The 27011-nt window shown below is 37.3% G+C and overlaps 1 protein-coding gene across 19 annotated transcripts in view; it reads left to right on the top strand.

The window, feature by feature from the left end:
- Window positions 1–27011, top strand: part of BMPR1B (bone morphogenetic protein receptor type 1B) — a 228445-nt gene that overhangs the window by 34168 nt on the left and 167266 nt on the right. For 9 of the 19 annotated variants that reach the window (XM_085579097.1, XM_085579095.1, XM_085579087.1 and 6 more), the window contains exon 2: window positions 10040–10110. The exons of 4 other annotated variants lie outside the window; for them this stretch is intronic. The gene's annotated coding sequence lies outside the window, so the exon portion shown is untranslated. 6 more of the 19 variants (XM_085579102.1, XM_085579096.1, XM_085579091.1 and 3 more) reach the window with 2 other exon arrangements.

Raw genomic sequence — 27011 nt, 5'->3', positions numbered from 1 at the left:
GATTTATATTGTATGTGTAGGTCAAAACAGGCTGTAATGGCATGTGGGTGTTTTCCTACTTTTTATACTTGCTAAAGTTTTGCCTTATGTTTATTACTTGCTATGTTATGTGAACTGCTTAAAAAGGCATTTTAGACCACTGGCAGGTAGTTGAATTTCAAAGGCTGGCTCTATTTAAAACAAAACAGTAGTGTTTGAACTTCTATCAATTTTTTTCTGAAAATAACAGTAATAGAATTGATTCCATCACCTTCCAAGGAAACTAGTTGAAAAAGAAACCTCTGTGGATTAGTAGTCCAGACATCAAATATATTTTGCAGACGCTTGAAACCAAGCCTGAGTCAGCTACAATGGAAGCAGGGAAAACCAAGAAAAATCATTTGTCTGTCTGCATTGCCAAAATTGTTGGAAAACGTGGGGAAAAAAAAAAAAAGTCTGCAAACATGAAGAGTGCTATAGCAAAAGTAGAGCATTTAATATTATTTGAAGATTCAAGATCGGTGGTAATTCTTATATATTTTCAAATAAAACATTCAGTTAAAAGTGATTTGCTTTTTAAGATTTGATCTTGTGCATTTCTTTAAAAGGAGAGTGATGCATTGGCTTTGAGGCAACTTGAATCTCAATCTTTGAGGAAATTGTTGAACAGTTACCATGTTAATTTTCAGCAGCTAAGTCTTTAACAGAAAATTTAAATTTAGAACTAGAGAAAAGCCTGAAGTTAGCTTATCTTATTAGCTAATACTGTGGGAGTTACCAGGCGGGTTTACACCAGCCTTCACTGGTGTGGAAGGACTTTTTTTTGGGCTACTTTCAGTTAATACTTTGCAGCCCCCTCATCCTGCAGCCTCTACCAGTTAAAGCATTTGGGGTTTTCACCTGGGTGAGGAGCAATTTTCAAAGGTTCTACCAAGGAGTAGGAGCTCACCATGGCTCATTTAAAAACCTCAACAGATGCCAGCTTAATATATTGATTATTGTTTTATCAGTTGTTCAACAGTACCCTACTTTAAGGCAGATAATGATACCTTCTGTGAAGCTCCTGAGAAGGCTTAGGGGCAGTGACCTGAAACTTTTAAAAATCTAAGGCACAAGGGGAGGAAACCTTTTTCATGGAAATTTTTAGTCAGCAACTTCATTTTGAATTAAAGAGCATTTAGATTAACCCATTTTGCCAGTCACCTAAAGTAGTTTTAGTAAGCTATTTCACTGATTTTAAATCCTGTTTTGACTTGGTTTAGAGTTAATGTTTGTTGCAGAGGTTACAGCAAGCAGTGAAAAAGAGGCTTATTTTTTTTAAGGTCAGTGAAGTATAAATGCAAAGGAGATTAAAAATCAATTATTAAATCAAGATTTCCTTTAATCACATTCTTTTTATGCTTACCTCTCTTTGATTACTTTCCTTTAAAGTATTATACTAATGTAGGAAATTAAAGATTTTCCTTGTATGCATTTCTGTATTGTCTTGGGTTACAGGATTTCTCATCTCCTTCCTGAAAAACATACTCAGTAAGTGCACTTAGCATGTTTGAAAGATGGCCATCCTCTCTTCATATAGACAAGTTATTTCTTTATAATAATGATTCTGTTATTAATTATACCAAATTTCTTTTAAGGAAGAAATCTCTATTTTGCTACTTGTGTAGAATGGATATATAATGCAGGAATTATAGTATTTCACCAGAGATGCAAGCAGAAATCCTGGAAAAGGGTTGCTAATCTGGATGCAAATGTTCTGTGTTAAGTGTGGGTTATTTTGCTGAAGGCTGCATGTGCTTGCATTGAGAAACACTGTGATGGCATGAAGAGAGTTTATGGGCACAGCTGTGTGTGTTGAGGCGCGGCCCTTCAGCTGGAAAATTATGTTCTAGGGTATCTTCGCTTTTATCTTTGTGTCATAATGTCTTCTGTTACTGAAGTAATCTTTAAGGAACTTTGAGAAACACAGAGCCTGTGGTTGACGGGGAAATCAACTTAGCAAATCATTAACTTCAACAAATGAAAAACTAAGAGAAGGGAGACAGTGGAGTATTGAACTATTGACTGTTCTGTGTGTTTAACAAAGGACATTAGAATACCACATTTAAAATAGTTGACTAAAACCTCAGAAGCATGACATTAGTGTAGGCTTTACTGCAAATACACAATTTGTATTGAAACAATGAGAAGGGACTCGCAAATCCTTGAATGTACAGTTATTGAATGCTAGTCAAAGAGCTTCCAGCATTTATTGGAACATCAGCACCTTCTGAAAGGTTTTTATACTTCTACCATATTTTCTAAGATGATGGAACGACTAAATATTAGCCAGTTGTTGTGCTTTTGGGAATCATGAATTTCTGGAAAATATTCCTCTGCTGTCAAAAAAATGAAGTTCTGTTCTAGGGAATTCATCTGGAAAGAGCATTTTTTGGGGGTGATGGGGACCATCTATGGAATTCCAGCTACATGAAAACCTGGAGCAGAGATGGGCAAAAATACACCAGGATGCAGGCAGTTCTGAGGAGGTCACTGTGGTAAACTTGTTTATAGGAAAGGTCTGCATACGTGGGCTGACCTACTGACCCTAAATAATTAAAGAGTAATGATATACATTCTTCATGCCTTTGTGGCATTTCTGTGGCATAAGGCTTCTACTCATTCCCAATCTTGATATAATTTTCAAATGCATCTTTACACATATGCAATATATCCACACAGAAACCTTGTGATTGTTATTTACTATCCTGCCTATGTAGTTTAAAATCATTCAACTCCAAAGTAAACAAAAACAAAAGGAAACATGCTCCAAGGTTCAAATTGCTATTCTACTGCAGTGACTTAGTAACTTGCTTTGTGCTGTGGGGACGTGCACTTTTTTTGTTTGAACCATTTGGTTCACAAATTACTTTGTACTCCAGCCTTTACTGCTGTTGTGAGATTTCATCAAGCAAGCAGTGTTTGTTCTTACGTGCATGTTTGTTTGGGTTTGGCCATTTAATTTGAAATTTCATTATATGACCAAGTTGCAATGGAAGGGCCATCCCCACCTTTTTTCTCTCCTTCCTTCAAGACAATGAATTTTGTTCATAAATGGAGAAGATCTGGATGTCATTTCTCTTGTAGCTTACTTAGCAATGTGGTTGTGCCCTTTCAGACAAGGAGTCTCTGTTGTGTCCCCCTCCCTCCACTCCCCCAATTCACTGTGTTTTATATACTGCATGTGGCAGTCTTTTTAATAGAATATGCAGAGATTTGAATTAAGTCTAAAAAGAAGAGAGAAAGGTTCATGTTCCTTGTTTAAAAGTCATAGCACATCATGTTGTAAACAAGGACATAGAATTTACTCTGATTTTTATGCTGATATTTTGGCTTTTTAGTTTTTCACTGCCTCAGCCTGTACTGGACTGTAATTCTCACTTCTCTGGATGTTTCTCACTATCTATTTACATTGTTAGCCTTGTTTAAAAAGGGAGAAGAAGCACTGAAGTTTTGTAACTCTTTTTGGTAGCCTTATCCCATTATAGTTATTTGTTTCATGATCACATGCATGGATAATTTTAATGTATTTCACTATTTTCATAATCCTATTGCTTCAATTGAAGGTTTCACATTTGCAGAGAACACACCCAGAATCGAATGGTGAATTGGATAAACATTTTTCTGTTTTAATGGGCATTACATGGTTGTGGCCTACTGTATCAACACTGATTTAGATATTAATCTGAGATGTGTTGATTAGGACACCATCTCTCCGTTTCTCCTGGATGACACATTATGATGCAGTTCCTCTTTGGACCGCTGTCATGGGGATCCTGCTTGCACTGCTGTGGGAGGTGCAGAACACATGGCCCTCAGTGTCTCTGGGAGACACCTGCAAGCTGCTTGCCCTTAGCCAGGTACTTGAATTAAGCAATCACTCTTGCATAGGCACTCACTGCAGAAGAGTGCAGCTGATTAATGGGCACCTGCTGTTCCTCACTTGTCCTTCCTCAGACCTGATTTTGTGTGCTTCAGCTTTGTTAATCCCCTCTGCGGACATCATTGAGGTGACATCAAGTATGTCAAATGCCCTTCAAATATGCATATGTGCATTTGTCATCAGCATCCTATGGTTTTGTGCTCTGTCTTCTCCAGCATGCTTCAGGTAGGTATCAGTACAAATTTCAGGGAGCGCATCCCACTCTGTTTTACAGCCTGTAGCCTAGGGCTCTTTTCATCTCTAATGATAGTCCCCATCAGCTCCATGTGGAAAATGTATCAACAATAGTGTCATCCAGTTTGTGTGTAGAGAACAAAATAGATCTTTGGACCCAGCCTAGGCCTGAGGCTGGAACTGAATTTCCAGTTGCTAAGTGTAGGTGTATATTCTTTATTTTAGTCATTTGAAATGCATTTTCTGACTCTCCCTTTAACCTTATGTGCCTTAATAATACTGATAGTTACTTTAAAGCACATACATTGATGACTCATAATGTCAACACACATGACTTCTGTAGTGCCTTTTCTCCTCTACTTTGGAGTATAAAACAGCAGTAGAATGTCTCAAGTATTACTTTCATGATTGGCTAGAATATAATATTCTAATAATGAAAAGTCCAATATGATAGAACCATGTAAAGTTAATGGATATTTATACTGTCACATTTTGTGTGTACTCAAACTCTGTTCAAAATCTTTAAATGTTGACTTTGATTTAAGCAATTACATATGTTTAATTGCTGGATTTCTTTTCCCTGGAGTAACTGGTAACAAGTACCATAGCAGAAATGTTACTGCATTTCTGCTGATATGGAAGCACTGAGATACTCTGAAGTCAAGTGGGTTATTAATTATATATTGATGCTGCTTCTCGGACTTTAAAATATCAAAGATTTTTGCATTTGAAAAAGAAAAGCAAAAACCCTGAATGAACCAACAACTCTTGCCAGAACCTCAAAAAACCCAAACATGGACTCTGTTACAATATCAAGGAATGTTGGTCCTTGTCTTGGTTGTTTATGATTGGTCTGTAGCTTATTAATCCTGGGATAACTCTGAACTAGTTGCATGAATGATGAATTTAACTTTACTCCTTGAGCATCTGATTTGTGGTACTTGTGTGCCATGGAAACAGTGACAGCAAATACAGAAGCCAAATTCCCCATGTCCCTTATCTTTGCAGGGACTTTGCAGAGACTTTTCCAATTGGAGGAGCAGAGCTTACTCCTTTTGTACTAAGAAAATATTTGAACGTGTTATTTCAAAAGTAGCCTGAAGTGTCTTTTTTTTTGTTGGATTTCAGTTGAAAACGTGTATCGTGTTTCATGCTCTCTGTTTAGATAGGTGCTTGTCATTCTAACAATGGGCAAAGAAGGCTCAGTATGTGAATGCCTGAAAGGCACGGAGCCATAGAGACAGAGAGGATGCTATGGGGGAATGTGGGAAAGCATGAGCAAGACAAGGGCTTCATTGCACAGATCACCTGTGGTGTTTTTGGTGCCTGCATCTTGGATAATCTCTCAGATGACACTAATTTGGAGCACATTAAGTACAGAAAATAGGAAGTAATGAGAAATGAATTGAAATAGGTGAGTATTCAGTGGATAGCAAAATTGTATTTTGTAACAACGTTGTAAGAAAGGGCCTTGTGTTTTTCCTGACAACTTAAACACTGGCAGCCACAGGAAAGCTAGAAAATCCATGGAGAAGAGTTTATCCATATCTCTGGATTATGGTTAAGGTGGCAGATTGACAGCATATTATTGCTATGTGCTGCAGTTTCCTTTAGGGTTTGACTATGTGGGGGGTGGAATTTAAGACTTTGCAATTGTCACTGATTATAGTGGTCACTGGTGACACCTTCCTGCTAGAATCTAGTCCTTCCAAGATTCAGTTCTTCACAGGTAAGGATTCATGTCAATTCAATGTTTGCTGAGTCTTCCATTTTTTAAAAATTTTTTCTTAATAATTTATAGCTTCTGCTTGTCTCGCCAATATGCCACTCAAAAACTGTAAACTTCAAATTGCTCTGGTCTTAGTGAAAGCAGTATCTTATGTGATCTTATTATATGAAATCATGTAGTCTGTTAGGAGGGCAGGAATTGATTTATATTCAGATTAAATTTTCTTTGTCTACTTGTAATTAGATTGATGTGCCTACTCATCATCTTGCCTGTACTGCAGTCCTAATTTTCCTTTATAGAACTGGTAGGTAGAGACAGCTACAAAGCAGTGAATTGATTTCTTACTATCAAAATGTTGGGTAATTTGAGAACTGAAGCACTGCTGAAAACTGATGTCCAGAAGAATTATCTGGGTTTCTACATTCAAACCATATATTTCTGTATGTTATATTCACATGTTACAAAAAGATACTCACGAAGTTTTCTGTGCATGGTGTGGTGGTTTTTTTTTTTTTTGTTTGTTTGTTTTTTTTTTTTTTTTTTTTTTCCTGCTGGTGTCTTGTAGAGACTGCTTCAAGAGAAATCATGTATTCCTCATGCTGTAACACTTTTCTGTAATTTATCTCCCTTAGAAACTTTCTAATGGCACCTATTAATTTTCTCTATAGACTTCAAATACTATTGAGGCTGAATAATGTATTTAATTATCCCCAAACTTTCTATGTAATCATTCCAATCTGTGCTTCTCTCTCAGCTTTTGCCTGTAAGGCTGACAAATGGCAGGAGGGGGAAAGGGCACTTTCCTGTCAGTGGCTGCGGAGCCTTTGGTCCTTGGATTGTCAGAGCTGTTGTTCCTTCTGAAAGAGCTGTGAAAGAACAATGAAAATACTACTGGGCTTCATTTAAGAAGTCAAAACAAATATTAGTTGTAGCAAAAAGCTTCCTTATCTTATGAAACAGGACATTTTTATGGTTCCTGTAGTGTTTCCAATCTTTACATTGTAACAATATCAGCTTATTTGTGAAATCCTGGATTGTATCTGTCAGAGCTAAGTTCACCTTTCTGTATCTATTCTTGCAGGGTCAAGAGGAAAGATAAATTAGCTCAAAATTATACAAGTGTTTTTTGTGCAGTGTACAGTAAATGCTAACTGAATCCTCTTCACATTTTTATGGGCATTTTTTATTGGTGATACACCAGTTCTGAGATCGGGCACGTGGATGTCAAATTGCAGCTGTATTGGTATGGTAAAGGACAGTGTAAACTGTACAGCTTAATTTTTTTTTTTTTTAATTCATTCTTGTTTTTTCTTTCTTTCTGAGAATAAAGTGAAGGAAGGTCGGTATATTTTTAATCCAGCCTATAGAGGTAATATATGGTCAAATGCCAGCTGAACCATTTGTTTGCTAGGCAGCTCCTCTAGATCACAGTTAGAAAAAAAATTAGTTAAGCAGAAGACCGTGAAGCATTCTCAAATAGGACCACATGCTTCTCAAAACAGGACAACAAGCTGGGAGCTTACATGCAGCATTATGGATAAAGCAGGAAGAGAGACCAGTCTTGTCAGTCTATAGTAAAATACATCACCATTTGTGTATTTAGCATTAGCTTAGCATGGGAAAAATTTTCTTTTAAGGATTCCTTTAAAAATAAGACAGAATCATATACTTGAAGGTTATAAATGGTAATTGTTACAAGCAGGAGAGTCTGTGCTGTGATTCCTGGGGACATTCACCTGCGGAGTTTACCTGCTTGAAACCAATCCCTTGTGTATGCAATATGGAATTGAGAAAAAGAGTAAAAAGGTCTAGGAAAATGGTTTCCAGAGATTTTAGGAATCAGGAAAGTTATGTTAAAATATCCCTATGATGTTTTTGCCTGTTGCTAATCGTGGCATAATTGAGGAGGATATTATTGTCTCTTTGTGGGAGCTGAAGGGAAGAAGCTGTCATTCTTTACTGCCAACCACCCTGTTTAAACTCCTTCAGAAAAAGATTGTGGAAATGTAACTGCTTGCATAAATTGTCAGCTCCCAATAAGGTACTCGCCCCTCTTTTAACCATGTAGGAGGACACAGTCAAACAGATATGAATGAGTTCAGACTGGACATGGGGGAAAAGCTCTTCACTGTAATGGTTGTCAGTCCCTGGCACAGGCTGGATGCAAGGAGAATGCTGGGGCAGCTCCAGAGCTGTGTGAATGGTCTGAAGAGGCCAGGAGAATTTGCCCAGGGAGGTTTACTAACTTGGGAAAGTTTTTGATGCTGCTGAAAGTTGTTCTTGTTAAATGTGTGCTGTTAAAATAATTTGGTGATGAAATACTGATACACATTGGATTGAAAATAAAATGTTAAATCAAACCTTTTCTACCTGTAACACTGTGTAAACACCAGACAAACCTCTAGGATGTGTAAATACAATTTAACAGAGTATTTTGGAACAGATATGACTTCATGTGCACAAATTATTGCAGGTGGAAAAGCAGAATCCCTAATATTTGTGCCCTTTTGAAAACACTCAGCAATGTAAAGGAAGCTTTCAAAATCTCTCCAGTGTATTTTACTGAGTGAAGTCAGTAATTTTTTCTGAGTTTTAATGTATGTTGTATATTAGAGATGCAAGTGAGTTTCCAAGATATCAAAGTTAGAGGTCAAAGTTAGAGGTATTTTTTGGGTCACGGACTCACAATTAGCAGCTGGTCTCTGTTAATTAGAAGCAAAAACAAATGATCACAGCTACTTCAGTAGGATTTTTATACATGACTGTTTACAGAATAAAAACAAAGTTAATGGAAATTTTCTTTTATCCTGGAAAAAGGGAAATGGTAATTTATACTGTGAAATAATGATGTCATTATGAGCTAGTTGCATATTTAAAATATAACATCTGATTAGTGCCTCTTAATTACCTGGGAATTTTCTTTAATAACAAACAACATTAATTTTTCTTTTCAAACATCAGGTTATTAAAACTGTAGAATGGCCAACCTGCTGTAGGAACAAGGACAGCTACTTGAATTGGCCCACTATCAGCAAGTCAGTTGTATTTATGCCCTTGTAAAATTTCTTGGTGTTCTTGCACTGTGAATGAAAAGTATTTGGCCACTGTTTGGGAGAGGAATTAGCTTGAACCACTATGTAACTCTTGAATTGATGTTGATACATGTAAAACTACTTCAGATAAGATAAGCAGTGACATTTATGGTTGGACTTAATGATCTTAAAGGTCTTTTACCAATCTAAATGATTCTATGGTTGTAAATTTTTTAAGAAGCTGTCTAAATGAATAATTTTTGCTCCACATTCTAGTGTAATAATTGAGTAGTTAATTAAAGAGAAAATATAACGAGGCTCTGGTCCTCCTTTTCTCCTTCTGTCTCTACTCTTGTGCCTTTTGTTCAACATGTGAAATTTCTTTTCCTTGGAACATAAGCTTTAATATGCTTGTTCTCCAGCAGCCTTCATTGTTATCCTTCTGCAGCTGTTCTATCTTCTTTTCTCTTTTGCTTCTAGCCTCTATGATTAATTTTCCAGCCTTGTCTTCAGTCCTCTGCAGCTGACTGAAGGACTTCAGTGACTCTTTTATGGTTATACTGCAGAATAAATGAATCCCAGTTTCTCTACTGCTTATGAGACTCTTGCTCTTATCCTAAGACTTATAGCTTCTGTTGCCATAAAAATTCCATCCTACTTCCATGGAAGGGCTTGAGTTTGTGCATTTGTTACAACAAGGAGGAGTGCTGATCCTTATTTTAGAAGATATGTAAATTATTGGAGTTTCCAGAATTATTTGTAGTCATGTGTATTGTGATCTTATTCTTCTGGGGCCTCTAAGATGAAAATGAAAAAAAAAGAAGCTAGTTGAAGATTGTGTAGTGGGTTGAAATATTGCCATTTTAGAAGTAGACCTAAAATATAAAAGTGTAATTTTCCTTGCAAACCAGTATTGTTGAATATTTTGCCATCAGTGGGTTGCAGTTCATAAGAGAGTTTTCATGTTACTTCCTAAAATAAGGTAGTAAATACATAACTACTTATGTTCTATCAGTGGGTGTTCTTTCAGATAGAATCATATTTTTGCCCAAGTGTCATACAAGAAGTGGAAGGTATTTTGTAATGATTTAAACCTTTTTTCAGGATATCACTAATCAGTAAAAAAATGTTCTTTGCTTGTAGGGTGGAGTTCATTTCTTTTGTTCCTGAGAGCTGAATAGGAGAAAGGGACATTTCAGCTTTTTTTGATAAAGGTAAGACAGTATCTGTTGATAAGGATAAGACACTGTTCATTATTGTGAGCTCATAGAAAGTTTGTCGATGGAGGGTTTGTTTATTTTGGGCTATTTTTCTTAACTTTTGTGCTTTGTAGTAAGTGCAATGTGTGATAATGTAACTTGTATTGAGAATGGAATGTGTAACTCTACCAAGGGTATCAGTAAAAGCTCTGAAGATAAACAGGTACCTGTAGATCAGCGTGACAAAGTGGATAGCAATTTGTTCTACTCCTGGTACTTGTGATATTTTCCATGTGCCACTGAACTGGCCTGCCTAATTTCACTCCATCTTGCCTCCACAAACTCAGCAAGGGGTCTTAAAACCAGTAGACTTTTCTCTGTGCCACTTGTCAAAGGCAGCATGTAGGCTTGTCTGCTGCTACCTTCACTGCTCTGTACTGCTGTGCGAGAGTGCCGAGGTTGATGTGAGAAGACAAGGACCTTGATCTATTTTGAGATAACACCTTCAAAACTAAGCAGCAAATAATTATTGTGCTTGTCAGAAGTATGAGACGGAGAAGGGGATAAAACTCTGGAAGTCTTCTTAGGGACATGCCTAAGGGACAAACAAATTGTTAGTGACTGTTGCTTCATTTTGTACTAAAAGGTCTTTTGTAGATTTGTGTGTTGAATTACAACCTTCAAGAAACATTTAGTAGTGGAGCATGCAGCTTAGTGTTGAACTCTTAATTACAGTTTTTGATGCAGAAATCTACATAGGGCTGTCTTTCCTTATTTCCATTTGGCAACTTTTGAGAAGTGGGGGTGAGTTTGATGTGACAGCTGCTAGTTGTGGGGTTGGTCTGGTTTAGCAGTGACCACACATGCAGCAGATTGACCATCCATGTGACCTTCAAGCAATGCAGGTAGAGAGCAGAAGTGTGGCACAATTTCTGTTCAAAGGGGCTGGAATTCATACATAGTCATTTCTAATTTGTCCTGTGACAGAAGCTGCAGTCTCATGGATGGTCATAATGTGCTTTAACCAAGCCAATCACTGCCTATTCAGTGACTGCATCTGTAGATCTGCTTTTGACTTGTTCAGCAGTGAATTCAACAGGATGGTAGAATGAAGGCTCCAGTTGTATGTTGATGTTTAGGCTATCAGGAACAGCACAGCATGTCTGCTTCTTGAAAGTTGAATAGCTTTAAAAGAGGAAAAGACAACTCATGTTCTGTGATTTTTAAATTTACTCAGCATGTATCATCTCACAGGTTAAACTGTTGCTGGAAGAATTCTCAATCAATCATGGAAGGAGAAAAAAATTTTCTCCCTTCATGAGAAAAGGAAGTGATGTGATACATCTGAAGTGATGAAGTGATACATGTATTGAAGGACTTGTGGACACCTAGTGAAGCAAAGTGTTAAATTACTAAAGATGCAGGGTGAAGAATTGCTACGCTAACATACATGAAAATGTATTAATAATAATTTACTGGTGAATTAATATGGCCTGAGTTTAATCTCATTCTGGGAAAACCCATGTTCAAGGAAATGAGAATTTACTGTGTTAGGATCTAATTGAGTATGATTTCTTTTTTCCTTTCTTTTTTTCCCCCTTCTTTCCTACACTGGGGAACTCATAAAAAGTAATAAATAAATATTAAATATTAATATTTAAAACATAACAACATCTTAATATTTAATTAGTATTTAAAACTTTAAATATTTAATAGTACATACAGTGTAAACTTTCTGGTTACAGTAAAATACTTTTCTTCCTATCCTAGTGAAAATCAGTTGCCTGGATAAAGCACAGTTCTCTGGTGAAACTGTGTACTCTTGTATTTTCTGAGCCTTGAGCAGAAATTATTACTTCTCAGAGGCTCCATGCTTATTGTACATCCATTAAGCCTTGCTCCAATACACAGATATGTATGTGTGTGTATATATCTATATCTATATAGGTTGTACTGGAGTTGCTCCTTTTCTTTCTCTATTTAGGAAAAAAAACAAAACAGAACATCTGCTGCTGCACAAGCAAAGCAGCAGCACTTTGCTTGCTTTTTGTTACTTTGTGGGAGTGGAAGAGTTGGAGCTCACACTTAAATTTACCAGTATCCAGCAGGATTTAAGGATTGCATTTAATAACAGAAATCCCCAAACATAATCAGTGACAGATTCAGTTTCTGGCTGTGTGAACTGGTGATCGTGTGTAGCTATGGGAGGAATTTGAGCTATACAGGCAGGATCAGCTAACAGTGGCATGGAAAGTTAATTGTAGTTGTTAAGTTGTGATGCTTCCCCATATAGTAATTACTACTTCAGCTTAAATACTTCTGCGGTGACTGCAGGCTTCATGAACAAGAGTAATGTTTGCTGTTCCCTTCTCCTACCTACAATCTGCTCCAAAAGCAATGCCCTTAAGTATTAATTTAGCTTTATTTTCAACATGATACACTTCTGTGTTATACAGATAGTTCATGTCTGTAAATTGGGTGTGAGAGTGGGATGAATGCTTGAAAACATGCCAGCAGGCTTCCAGCTCAGGCTGGGAAAACTCAGGTCCTTGGGAGTGGAAGGCCAGAAGCTGCCCTTCAACTTTTCCTGCATCATCTCTCCCTACATCAGTTGTGATGAGCAGTATCATTTTTTCACCAGAACATAGTTCAAGTTCGAGCCAACAATCCTCCCCATTTCTTCCTAATTCTTTATTCCCTGACCCTTAAATCAAGAACCCCTTGGGGTAGCAGCACTATTCATACTTCTCTGGTTTATGATCAAACACATGCGTGTTCAGGTCAGTCTTCTCCCTGAAGAGAGAACTGTGTCAGAAAGCAAATGCTGTCCTCAGAAATAATATTTGCCTCAAAGGAGCTTGACCTGCTCAGTGGTGTTTTTGGAAACAAAGTGCAGGAATAAGTGTTATATTGTAAATGAAGCGAGGAAAATAGTGTTGCTGCTTTACTAAAATAAGAACAGAACTTTAATAGTGCTGAAATGTTTGGTTTGCTGGCGGACCTTAACTTTCCAGGAAGTTGGATGTTGTCTTGACTTGTTTATTTTGGATATTTTCACTAATTAATTGTAATCTAATTAAGCCAGGCCTCTGAAACACTCAGTAACTACAGGTGGAAAGATTTATTGTTTTTCTTCTATGTAAGGAGGAGAATTGAGTGACAATTTTGTTTTCAGTGGTATATAAAGCTGCAAGTGGAGTCACAGAGGTGGTGAAGTGATATTTTGTATCTGGGAACTATCTTTCAGTTACTGTTCTCATGATTGAGTTTATAGGTGCATGCTATAATTTTGAACAAATATCAACAGGGTAAGGTTGATTTGTGTAGAAAATTATGCAAGGGAACATTTTGTTACCTTTCCTGTTTCATATACTAACAAAATAGTTTGTTCTAGACTACCAGTAAGCCATTTTCATCTTGAGAAGGTGACTAAAAACTTAATGCTGGGAAATGCACCTCTTTCCCACATAGTGGCTCATTTTCTTTTGTTTCTAAAAGGTGATCAGTCCAAAGGAGGGAGGCTGGGGGAGGAGTGGATGTTGCTGAATGGAGTGGAACAGTGAGTTACTCATTCTTCAGAATAGCCAGAAGGTAAACTCAAGTGCACTTGAAAACCACACTGGTGAAATACCCCATGGGTAGTTCAGGCTGTTAAATACAATGTTTACTATTGACTTTTTTATTGGGTTAGAGAAAGAATCAACCCCTGAGAACGCACAGGGAAAAATGTGCCATGGAGGATGTTAAAAATCGGCAGTGTAGAGTGTAGTGCTTTGCACCTTCCCACAGCCACCTGTGTGTAACAATATACACATACATGGATTGTTCCATAGACACATATACATATATGAATATTCTGCAAATAAATATACATGTATTCCTATATAGACATATATGCATATGAAGACGTGTGTTAATACATGTGTGTGTAATAAGGGCAAGTACAGGTATTCTCAAACTGGGGACAGAGCAAGTGTTGTGGAGGCAGGAAGATGTGCAGGAAGCTTTTTTTTTTTTTTAGTTGGGGAGGAAAAGGGAGTGAAGGGATTGATGGTATGATTTATTACTATACCTAGCTGGACTGAAGCTTGAGTCAGACTGGGAGTAAGTTTCTGTTGAGATATATTTATAGTGCAGAGGGAGAAGAGGTAGAAAAAAATTAATCAAAAGTGTCTAATGTAGAGGAAGGAGAATTTTCAGTGCTTGAGAAATGTGGAACAAGTCTGACACCACAGACTCTTCATGCTGGTTAAAACATTAGCTATGATGTGATTTAAAAAAGACTTATTCAGATAGTTATGAAAAGATGAAAATAAGGTTAAACAGTGGTGGCAAGGCCAGGGTAATGTAACCTTTGCAGCTTTGAGGGATAAAAAGCAGGATGTAAACACAGAAACTAAACCCACATTATCTTGGTACAGAAAGTACAATTTGCGTCTCCCCTGGCTTTGGATAAAAAGGCAAACTGTAGGATGCCAAATGCAAGTTCTAGCCACTGATAGCAAAAACAAACCTATGGCATTAAATGAAATGAATCATTTTCATCGCAAATGTACATCTTGTGGATTCATGGAGCTGTAAATCCACTGTTGAAAAGGTGTTGTGTGGCAAATCCAGAGTAAAAGGATGAAACTTAATAAGATTTTAATTTTCCAGAGTTGCCAGTTGCTGACTGAGATTATTTTAACTGAATCCTGGCATGTTAGCATGAAAATACTGCCTGCATCAACCAGTGTTTTCTAGTATAATAGCAGAAAACACTTTGGAAATAGGTTGGTCATTGCAGCTCCCTGGAAGTTATTATCTGCTGCTGTGACTACCTAATGCACAAAAGTGTAACATGTTGTGCCAGGATAGTACAATAGAAGCATTGTGATAATTTCTCTTCCTGGAAAAACATAATTTAGATCACTGAAATCAGTGTGACTGAGGGACACAGCTAAAATATAACACAAATTGCTCCCCTGAATAGTATTAATTGGACCTCAAATACATTCCTAGGTAATGTGGTCAGGCTGTAGCACATCTGCCCATTGTGTTTGGGACACTGAGATATTCAGAAACCAAAGTTCTTCTATGTGTCATGGATGAACAGCATATTGCAAACTACTGAAACCACACATGGAGATAGTACATTTTGAAAATCACAGCTCTGTGCCTGGACTTGAATTACTTGTGTTATGTATTGTACAACCTGTTGGCATGCTGAATTAGTGTCTCTGGAGATCTACAAAAGGAATACTTATTTGGAGAATTAGAAGTCAAAACTAAAGGGCTAAGCCTGCTATAGAGATCAGACTGCTGCACTGAGAAAATCACAGTCCAAGCGTGTGATTTAAACCATGTTTGACATGCCAGGCTTTGGTTTCACCAGGAGACTCAGTATGCTATTTGGCTATGTTTTTAAAACCTACAAGTGTAAATTAGAACAAGCTAATTTTATAATTATTCCCAACAGACACACAAGTAATTTAGTCTCAAACATGTTTATTTTATAAAGACACAATCATTCAAAAAAGAAGTGCTGAGAAACCACAAGTGGTTTGAGCAATAGAGGCTTAGAGCTTTGGCAAACATGCACATGTTTAAAATGTGGTAGCATTTGTTTAAAAGCCATTGAGTGTTCTGTCTCTTTCATTGCAGCTTTATGACTGAGCTTAAAGAGTAATACCAAAGAGCTGGGGGGTGGAAGAGTTGTTTTGTTTATGGTGGCATTAGTCATTAATTTAATTTAAATTCCAGGAAAAACCTCAGTTTTTCAGCCTTGAGAAATGAAGACAAAAATCATGCTTGTTTCATATGCTGCTAGAGGAAAGAGTGATCTTGACACTGAATTGAGAAGGGGATTAAAAAAAAAAATAATCCTAAAACTCGATGGATTGTTCATTTTGAAGAGACAGAGATACCCCTTCAGGAGCTTGAAGAAGTGATTGCTCACAGGGTGTAAATATGCCATGGGGAAGTGGCACCCTATACAAGTATGTTAAAATTCAGATTGTAACGTTAGCTTGTATAAAAGTCCTTAAAAAGGTGGTTAGAAATGGTGAAATTCTCAGCAGTTAATGAGTAAATTCACATGTGTCATGACTCTCACCAGTTCTCTGATAATTTTTTTTTTTGGTGCAACTCAGGAGGAAAAAAATACTTGACAATGAGAGAAGTGCCACACAGTCTTCGGGCCTTACACAATGCATGATACAATGTTATAAGTTTTGTAAAATACTGCGAATAATAACAATACAATTTATGGGTGGAAAACTGCTCTCAGAAACCCTGGACTTCTTGAGAGCAGAAAGCTTTATTGCACTAAGCTCACAAAGGCTAGTTAGTCTTTTTGCTTCTTTGATTAGAGAGATTAAACAAACACCTTTAGAATGGCTCTAATGTGTTATCAAAGGTGAGTTGTAGCCTGCTTTCTTCTTTAAGGTGTTGTTTAAATAAATCTATATTTGCCTCTTTCTAAGCAGTACTTTGTGTTCTGTTTTTGACACAATTATCAACTTGTGGGAAGGGGAGACATTTTATATAGAGGAAATATAAAGCTTTTTCTAAACTTTTTGTAAGATTTTTATATACAGCAAAGTATCAACAAGACTTTTTACATTTCCCATCATCAATTGTTAGAATCACAAAACTAATCCTTCATCAGGCAATGTATCATGTTTTGGGTTCAGGTTGTCTTGCTCCTGCAAGTTGTTTAACTGCATCTGAAGCATAATGCTGCTGGAGTTAATATTAAAGTCTCTATTTCTGAATTTTCAAAAAATCTTCAAAATTCAAGCACCGACTTTTCAATAAAGGTAATAGGACTTGGGACTATGACTTCTTATAAGCTTTTAAAATTTCAAGCCCTGTGCAAAGTAGGATGGTATGGTTAGAAAGTCAAAGTGATATGAATTTTAAAAAATTGTAGTAAATGGTTCTTTTAGATGCCAGATCTTTCTGGCAATTTCCATAAAATTTCTAATATAAAGTATATGTAAGTATTTTGTTAAGGAATAAGTAGCTAGAATATTTATTTTTGTCCTTCAGTCTCGAGAAGTCATCAGGATTTAAGGAGCTTTTAGGCTTTATAGGATATCTTAAAATGCAGTTAGAACTTTACATAGAATTCTAGGTAACTTTTTAACATCATATGGTTATTGATTTTCTTAAATATACAAGGCTCATAGCTTCAGTGAACAATCAGATCTTTAACTTGAGTGAAGAAATATTGCCCTGATGTTAATGGCTTGAAGAAAGGAGTTGTTATGAGTAGTTTTGTCAGATTTCTGCATGAACTCACTTTGTGCATGTCTTCTGCAGTGTTTCAATACTGGTCATCAAGTTTCCAGCACAGTCTAAAACTATAATTCCAAGTCTTTCTCTGTGGTCAGTGTACAAGACATTGCTCCCACTGCCTTCTGCTCCAATAAGTATGCCTTCATATTTACATTTCCTAACAGAAAATGTGTTTTTTCAATTGTTGAGTGCAGGTTTCAAGATTTGCCTACAAAGCTGGAAAACTGTGCAGCAAGGGGTTACATATGGTATGTCCCCATTTATCTCCAGCCAAGGCCAGCAGAAAAGGCAGCTACTGATGGCACTGGGTGCTTCAGCACCACTGGTGGCATCCTCCCCCAGTATGTTACTGTATGGTTTTTCTTTCAGTTTGCATAGTTGTATGCTAGGAATGTGTTTTTATAGGTTTAGTCATTAAAAAGTTCTGCCTTTCAGTTTTTACAGCCATACATAAGACACAGTGCTCTTCTGAGAGCCTTTTAATGTGGATGCACTGCTTTGACACTTCCATCTGACAAAGATTTTTTTGATACTTAGACATGAAAATCATCAAATGGCTTCATCTTCAAACTGGTATTTGATTTCAAGTAGTTACTAAAGTTGGGTAAATATGTTTGCTTCTTGTAATTTTTAATGCTCTAATATTTACATGTTTAATTTTCTGTACATTATTTGCAGTGGCTGTTTTCCTATTTAATTTTGATTTCCTTTTTTTATGCCTCTAAGACATGTTGCGTGTTTTGAGGTTGGGTGTTGGGCTTTTCTTTTGGGGATTTTGGTTAGAGAAATGGGAATGAATGTTCAATATGGTCTTTGTATCCCTTTGTTATGAAAAGCAGATGGAATGGGTGATTCCTACTTTTTTTTTACTTTAATGGCTTTCAGCTGCATTGAGCTAGTTTGTTATAAATATCATTCACCAGAAGAAAAAAGCTAAGCAATTAATATTGCAAAGCTGCAACAACAGAAAGTGCCACTTTGAGAAAATAAGTTGAAAGAAACCGATTTCAGTCTCAAGGTTTCCCCTGAAATGTTATTTTTGATTTTAAAGTATACATATCTAAAACACCAACAAACACATTAAACCTTTGAATGCTGTTATTCCACATGCATCTCTGGCATTTATACACATGTGAAGAATTGCACTGAACTCTAGTGCTACAAAGGAAAAGAAAGGACCTTAGCAAATGTGGTACTGTGTGGAAAGAGCCTCAGGGAAGCAAGCAGACATTCCTTTTTTTTTGTTTCATATAGATGTGAATTGTGAGACTTCCACTTCCCTTCTTTGCATGGCTTTTTTGCATCCTTCTGTGCTTTTAAAACATTTTTACAGATGTAAATATTGCCAGTGAGGTTTTGCATATAAATACCACGCAGAAAACTCCTTTTATGAGGGTCACAGTATTGACTTGAAAAAAAGAAATTTTTTGATGCCTGAAAGCAAAATAAGTAAATAAAAGCACCAGGTAGACTCTTAGACCCTTGACATTTTCTAGCTCTGGGCATAAATAAATAAATAAATAAATAAATAAATACACAGAGTGGGAATTTTTGAAAGAATGCCAAAAAAGCTAAACAAAAAGCAGTGGCAGATATGGAGACTTAGGAAATATTTTGCATAACTCCACAAATTATGAAATTACATTTTGTTTTTAAATGCTAATATTCTGTAAATAAAGTTCAAAAAAATCCTCTGGCATCCAGAAAGTTTAATTTTGAAGCACTTTTTTTTCCTAGTTGCATTTAAATATATTTTTAGGTATCACAGCAATATGAAGTTCAGTGGTGCAAACCAAATTCACAGTAAAAGCCCTCCATCGGAATGTACACTCTAAGAACTTTATACCCAGTTTTCCTCCATTAGTGTACGTGTAGTTAAAAGCTACAATTAAAATGTCATCTGAGATAGGTGAGCAATGAATTTGTTTGAGACTGATCTGAGTCCAAAAGATTAAAAAAAAAAAAAAAGGATCCTTCAATACTTCAAACATGATGCCTACTTCTCTTTGACTGCCAAAATTACCCTTGAAGACCTCATTTAAAATTAAAGAGATTTACAGCACTTATGTGCATAGTCAACTAAGGGAAATGAAAATGTAATTGCAAGCAGTCATCACAAGCTCAGTCTTTCAGTTAGGTCCAGTTAAAAAAAAACGAAACAGTTTATTATGAAGTGACATGGTAAAGTTGGCAGGATTTTGTCCGTCTAAGCTAGAGCTGAATCAGCTGCAGGTAGAAGATAAAAGGCCCAATCCATACCTCAGTGGAGTGAATTGAAAGCTTCCCAACAGATCTAAGACTTTAAAATTTGCCAAAAGATTTTGATTGTGTGGTAAGAATTTTTTTCTCAGTAATTATTAGAAACATTGTTCATTTACATACATTTAAATAAGAAAATATGTTGAAGAGTGTGTTGATCCCAGGTATTGGTGCCTGAGCCCTGGGTGTTCTGGAGAGTCCAGAAGTGCCTGTTACCTTGTGAGGCCGTGCTCATCAATACTTGTCACTGCATCTGTGCCCTGCAGCCCAGCCAAGCCCTGTGGATTTGAACCAGGTCAGATGTGAGAACTTGCACATGTCTTTGTCAGCCTGGCAGAGCACACAATGATGTATTAGTAGCTGCCTTGTACCAGCTGCAGGAAGAAAGATGGAAGGATGATACCTGATCTGGCATAAAATCTACCAAGATAAAATTACTTAAAAAAAAAAAAAATTATTTATGTCAGCAGAATGGTTTGATACCTGTTGATGGTTTGCCTTTTTTATTTTTTTGTCATGTGCTTTCAGTGCTTTCTTATGTACTGAGCATCCAGAAGGTGCAGTTTCCATCTCATTGAACCACATAATACAATTATTAATACTGCATATTAATAAATAATTTATCTTAAATATTTGAATTTTACTGAAGTAAATTAGGCTATTTTCTGGAAGCTAGTATTTGCCAGGGTATAATTTGTGGCGATTTTCTTTCCCTTTTTACTGAGGGAGAATTTTCCATGAGAGGATGTTTTCTCCTCTCCCTTCCCCCAGTCTGCCCTCCCACACAGAACTTGTGGTTTCCCTTACCGTGATGTAAACATTTTTCATAAACAGGATTCACACTATTAAGTCAGAATTATGTAAGAGGAATTTATTCACGCATGATGTTTCTCCTCTTCATCGGCACAACTGGTGCCATGGTCAACCTGACTCAGGAATATGAGCAAGGGAAGTGACAGAAATGCCATAAAATTTCCTGTTGGACAGGGAGTCATGGCCTTATTGGAGTAAATGCTTGTGGAGCTGCACTATCAGAGCACATGATAGTGCACTAGTATTTCACATGGGGAAGTCTTATCAACAGAGGGTGAAGACTTGTGCCCTTTTAAGTATTTATTAATATTTCTGAAGTTTGGTCAACATGTGGGATTTTGGTAGACACAAAATCGTTAAAAGCTTGTTAAAGAGGAATGCAGGGTAATAAAAATGCACACTTCAGGTCTAAGAAATAGGACGATCACCTGGGAAATGTGTTGGAAAAGGTAATTTAGGGGAGGAAAAAAGAAACCTGTGAGAGGAGATTGTTTCAATCACAAGTGCATGTACATACATGCTGCTCTTCCATGTCTAATCACATTACAGTCCAGGATAAAGGGAATAGAAAAACCTATGCAGATTTCTGTAAGTGACCCCTGCAACACGAGATGTGGGATGTGAAGAGCTCTGATGAATGTCAGTCAGGTTTTTCTACGTTAAAGAAGATTACATTTTCACTTCTCGATTTTATAACACAGTATCTATACTGTTTATGTCAATTAATATACTGAAAATAATCTGTCAGGAGCTGACATTTGCTTGCAGCTGCAGAAGTGTCAGGAATTTCAGAGGACCATCTTGTTTTGCCTCTCAACTTGCAGCTCTGACTCAGGTAATGCATTGCTAATACGTAACAATTTGGCAGCACCCAACAGCCACTGGTGACAATTTTCATCAAAGAAATGCAGGGCAAGCGTGCAGATTTAAAAGGATTTAGAGCGCATATTTGTGTTGGTAGGACCATTTCAATCACATTGTAATTACCCAAGAATGCTTTTGCACAACTGCTTTCTTACAGTTTTACTGACTGCTGTCGATGGGCAGGAGTCAGATTACTGGAGAGGTTCTCACAGGATCTGTTGACAGTACAGCTACAAGTAGGCAATATCAGTGCTCAGGCAGCAGAATTTGATGAATAAGATAAACCCCATATAAACTAACAAGCATATCCCTTGGCTGTACAAAAGAAGATGGCGGTGTTAAGGTCACATTAAAGCCCCGAATTGTTTAGGAAAGCTTATGTCTCCCAGCTGGGAAACATCACACAGATAGTTCAGAATACGCCAAAGTTTTGGCTTAACAGAAACACAGAAAGTCAACTTAGGTAGTTTTATCTGCTGTGTTCCCTTGGGTTAGGGCTTTGGAAAGGAGAGTAAGATCTGTCATTAGTCATCGTTGCCTCTTTCGAGCTATTAATTTATTATGCTCTTTTATGTCTGCATGCATTTTTGTAAATAGTGCATAGATTAAAGTTAAGTGTATGTATTTGTAAAAACAGATGGATTAGACTTTCTTTTGTCTCTGAGTAGGGCTGGTACCATTTGTACTCACATTAAACACCTACACTTCTCTGCTGTCTGTGAAAGGTTTGGTAAACTTAGAAGCAAGACTAATGGTGAGAAGTGCACTTTGCAGAAACTCTGATTCCAGTTTTTCTCACTTTTATTAACAAAGGATAACTGGATAACTTTAGTGACTTGGTAGAACTTCATACACACACCTCTGTAGTTGCAAAGGGCTTTGGGTGGATGCGTAAGTGCTCTTCCATCCCAGGACTGTGTGTACACAGTCATGAAATGGTCGTGAGAGAGCTTTGTAAGAACTCCTGAAGGATCTTTCAAGGTAAAGTGCAAATTTAGCATTGTTGTTTTATTAAATAATATTTCAGCTATTCCAGCTTTTGATCCTGTTGCAGCAGTGCTATGTGTTGAGGTAAATAGGAAACTTGGAAACACAGTGTGATGCTGCATGATCAGCTTCTCCAAAACCCCTGAATGAAACTGTGCCCTCACTGGAGGGAGTGGGGCTGGGATGCACACACAGGCACTCCTCAAGCAGAAGGTGGGCTCATCTCTTACAAATTAAGTACAAGCTACTTAACTGTAAACATCTCAGGCAAGTTTGACTTGTTTTTAGATGAGTCAAATGCATTCTGAGGTTGATGATGAGTATTTTCTGACTTCATTATGCCATAGGCAGTTACTGTACTGTTTTAGAGTATTGGATTCTGTAAAAGATGAATTAAGAAGAAAAATAATTGTGAGGATATCTCACTGTGAATTCTGGTATTCAGCAGCTCCAGGCAAGCAAGGAAAATGACATAAAATTAGGATGCATGTTTAGTTTAGTGTTTTGGCAAGGTAAAGGGTAGGTTAACAAGGAAAAGATAGGATTAGATAAACTCCTGGTATAATTTCTCTTTTAGTTTCTCATTAGATTTTGCCATTGGGTATAGTTAGCTGTGGCATGCCTTTATGCTTTGTGTTAAAAGGGGGTGTTGTAATTTGTATTCAGGCTTTGGAGTGAACATACTTCTGGCACAGGGAGTTCTCTGGAGAGGATGGATCCTGAAAGGAGGGACCTGCAGAAAACCTGGCCTGTTACTACAACATGACCTTTTCCATGCTGTGTCTTGGTTCCTGACTGTAACCCTTGAGATGCAGCTTTTTTTGGAGCTTATTTTGTGCCCTTTAAATGACATTTTGTCCATCTTTTGCCTGTCAGAAGTGTACAATGGAGGTTGTGCAGCTTAGCTGTGTCTCACTTATTCCTGTGGCGGTTCCTTAAGAAAGGATAAGAGCTGCTGAGAAAGAAATGAAGCTTTGAGAATGTGTCCCTGGAGATGAAAGGAAGGGGGAAACACAGGTAGGGTGCTTTGGCACTGCTGGAAGTTGTTGTATGATTTACCCGTGTCAAACTATGTAGTGGTGTAACAGTTTGGCCCTTCTATGAAAGATAATTCTGAGTTAATAGAAGTTTTCCACCCTTTCTTAGATAAAAAAAAAAAAAAAGCTTAATTCAGGCCTAGTTATAACATTGCTACTAAGAATGATGGAGCTTCTTTATCCAGGGCTCTTCTTTCTTCTGAGTGGGTTTTTGGGGAACTGGGTTATCCCAGTGCTGCCAGCAAGGTTGTTCTGCAGCTCAGTGAAGAGAGGAATCCAGTCTGTGCATGGAGACAACAATTTCCCCATTCATACTCCTGTGGCACCCATGCTTCCACAGTGTCTCTCCCAGCTCCCTCTTTGTTGTTGTAGCTGGCTGAATGTTGGAAAAGTGAGGGTTTTTCATTTGTATTGTTCATGAACAGATGGCCCAATTGCCAGTGGTTGCTCTTGCTGCTGTTCTGTTCTTCTCAGGTGCCTCTTGGAGAGCGTTCCCAGCTGAAAGCCAGCCTCGTGTGCTGCTGTGAGGGTAATGCTCTGAAGCTGGAGAAACCTGAGAAGGAGATACAGCCTTCCTGCAAATAATAGATGGTTACTGTTTAAAATACAGGCAATGAAAAAAAAAAAAATCCTATCTACCATGCAGCTTGGGGAGGGAAGGCAGGGTTTTCCTGAGGGGGGAAAAACGTGTGTCTGTGTTGTCTGAAGGGAAAAGAGGTGAAAACAGAGATGAAAAAGAGAAAAATGGATTGGAGCTTTTTCATATCCTACTTAATCACAGTCATATGTCAGGCTGTTTGAGAGCAGGAGGGAGGGGATGGCTTGTTGAAAAGTGTAGCGTGCTGGAATTCTGCGAGTGAGCTGTGTGGTGAGCCCTGTGGCTTACTGCTGCCCTGATGAATAGAGCCTTTCCAGAGCTGCCAAGCCCGAAGCAAATCTGGTCAGGGATTTATTATGAAATGTACCAAACCTTGGCATGGGGCTAATTGCATATAACAAGAAGCGTGCTGGAAACTCAGACCTGAAAGGTGACAAATGCAGAAAGTATTCTATATCTGACGCTGCTGAAAGAGGTTTTGTGCAGGGGAATGTCTGTATGTCTGTGCTTTTTGCTAATGAGCTCCCAAACATAGCTGCATGTTTTCATGTTATTGGTTTGGTTAACATAGATATAGCTTTTCTTGTTTTGGTTATTTCTTTCACAGCCAACAAATAAGGAATAATTGATATATGGCTGTAATAGCTGGAGTTCTCAAAGGAATTGCCTGGGTGTTGTCTATAAATTATAATTTGAAAGAATAGAGTGGAAAGATATGAGCTTGGGCACTAACAAAATACTGGAGCTGAGAGTTTGAAACTTGCATATCAAAGTTACAAGAGACAGCAAAAATTAAACTGTAGGCCTTGAAGAGAATGTTCTGTTCAGTATTCTCAGTGGTCAAGTAGCAAATTTGTACAGCAAGACTGGCATTTCTTTAAATCTGAAAGTTTCTTAGAGCTGCTAAATCTGTGTCCTTGTGTGTGTAATGTTCATTATCATATTATACAGCATAGAACTGCACCACAGTGACATTTAATCCAGTGAAAAGCTTCTTGCTTCCTTTCAGTGTTTTGTCCTGCTCTTCATGTATATCCATAGCTGCATTTTGAAATCTTGTGTTGGTCTTTAACGTCACACATAGTTTACCTTTTTCTATCCCATGCCGAGAGAGAGGGTACTGCTTCTGTCTTTGAAAGCCATCAAACTGTCCAAATGAATATAATTGAAAATCAGAGGTCCTTCAAGGAAGGGAAGGAAAAGAAAAACTGGGGGAAAAACCCACAAGCAGTCAAGAAAACCACAAACAAAAAACCCTGTGGGATGGATTCAGAACTTGATTGACTTGATGTTAAGTGATATAGAAGCTAATCAGTACTGAAACATGCAAGAAATAGAAATAAAGACTACAAGATTTTATGCTAGTATTCTCTTTTGTGAAATTGTAAAATTTGTTGACAATTTTTTTTCTAAGGAGAACAGCTTTTGGGTTGATGCTTCAGCCAAAAAAAAACAAATATAAATCCATTCTGTTGCTTTTCTTCATAGGACATCTGCTTCTCAACATTTTTAAGACTTCCTCATCTAATTATAGGGTATGAATAAAAGGTACTAGCTCACTTAATTTTCTCCCTGGTGGTGCCAGATTTTCTGGCATGGAAAGTACAAGATCCCTGGGATAGCTTCTTGAAGGCTTGTACAGCCTTTATCTCACTTTCCTGTTATGTTGATGGTCAGGAAAGGAGGGATTTATAAATGAAGCAAAAGAAATCTCAAGCAAACAGAAAGTAAGCACTCTGCACACATTTGCTCTTGTTCCAACCAAAGCTTTTATATGGAGTGGGCAGTCTAAGGCACTTGGTTCAGTGATTGTGTTAGCCCATAGTAACTTACTGTGCAAATACTAATACAGGCCAGATAGGGTGTGCAGAATTAAATGTAATAAAACTGTCCCAGTGTAGAGTCTTTTTTTAGTATGGGAGTGTTATAAGACCTACCAAAGTTTTTAGTATTTAAAACATGCAGTAGGTATTTTGTAACTTTGTTAGATTTATTCCTTTCAAGAACTTTTCTTGCTGGCTGTAGCAGCATCACAGAAGTGCCATTTTCACTCAGATCTTCTTGAACCATTTCCTAAATCTATGAAGTCCAAATAAGACTTGTTCTCTTTGGCATAGAATATATGCATGCTGTATTTTACCTTTATTTTCCACAATAAATATCCAAAATTTTTATCGAAAGCTAGAAAAAGTTTTGATATCAAAATGTTGGTAGAAGTTTGTGAAGATGTTGCCAGTTAGATTTGAACATATAAAAAGTTATATTTGAAAGATATTGAGTATAACAAAAAGAAGGAAAAGGACCACAAAGTCAGAGAATATCTATATATTTCTAGAGGGCTTCTTCTTCCAGAGTAGAAGTTGTTGATGGCTGCTATCATACTTCATCTGTGCAAGTCACAGTAGCTTTTGTACCCATTGCACCTTCTGTCCATTAATAGCCTCATCATCCTCCTGCTGAAGCTTAGCAGGAAATTGTGCTGAACTCCAGCAGAGCTGAAGCGTGCTGTAAGTGAGGGATGGTAATGAAGGAAGAAAAACAAATGTGATGATAAATCATCTTCCTTTGCACAGGCATAAGGGTTGCACATCAGACCGTAAGTTCTGACCCTCTAAGTGTTCCTTCTTGCTGCCTTTCTTGCAGTTGCTCAGAACAGACATGAGGGGATGCTAATTCATTCAGTCCCTCACCTGCTTTCCCTAGAAGAGCAGTGGAAATGGGATATCCAGTGGGATATTAATTGATTTTTGGAATCAACTTTTTAACTAAGTGGTAGCCAAGTTCACCCCTCTCTTTCCCTTGCCTTAACACAACTTACACTTTAGAAGGACTCATAAAAGCTGAGGCTTTTACTCTGAGGCCGTTCTCCAATTCTGGAGGCTTCTGCTGAGGAAATTATTTTCCTCTTCTGTTCTTAATCCTAACAAGCAGTAAAAAAAGAAGCAGATACAAGTAATGCTGTGATCCAAGCCAAAAATAATAGAGAGCAAGTGTGTTGTCATAGACTAACTATATCAGAAGAGTAGTTAATAAGTTTATAACTTACAGGCAGCATAAAGTATGTGAGATTCTTTTTA

The sequence above is a fragment of the Lonchura striata genome, chromosome 4, assembly GCF_050655825.1.
Source record: "Lonchura striata isolate lonStrDom1 chromosome 4, ASM5065582v1, whole genome shotgun sequence".
Lineage (NCBI taxonomy): Eukaryota > Metazoa > Chordata > Aves > Passeriformes > Estrildidae > Lonchura > Lonchura striata.
Note: the sequence above shows the minus strand (reverse complement) of the source record. Positions and strands in the feature narration are given on the sequence as shown.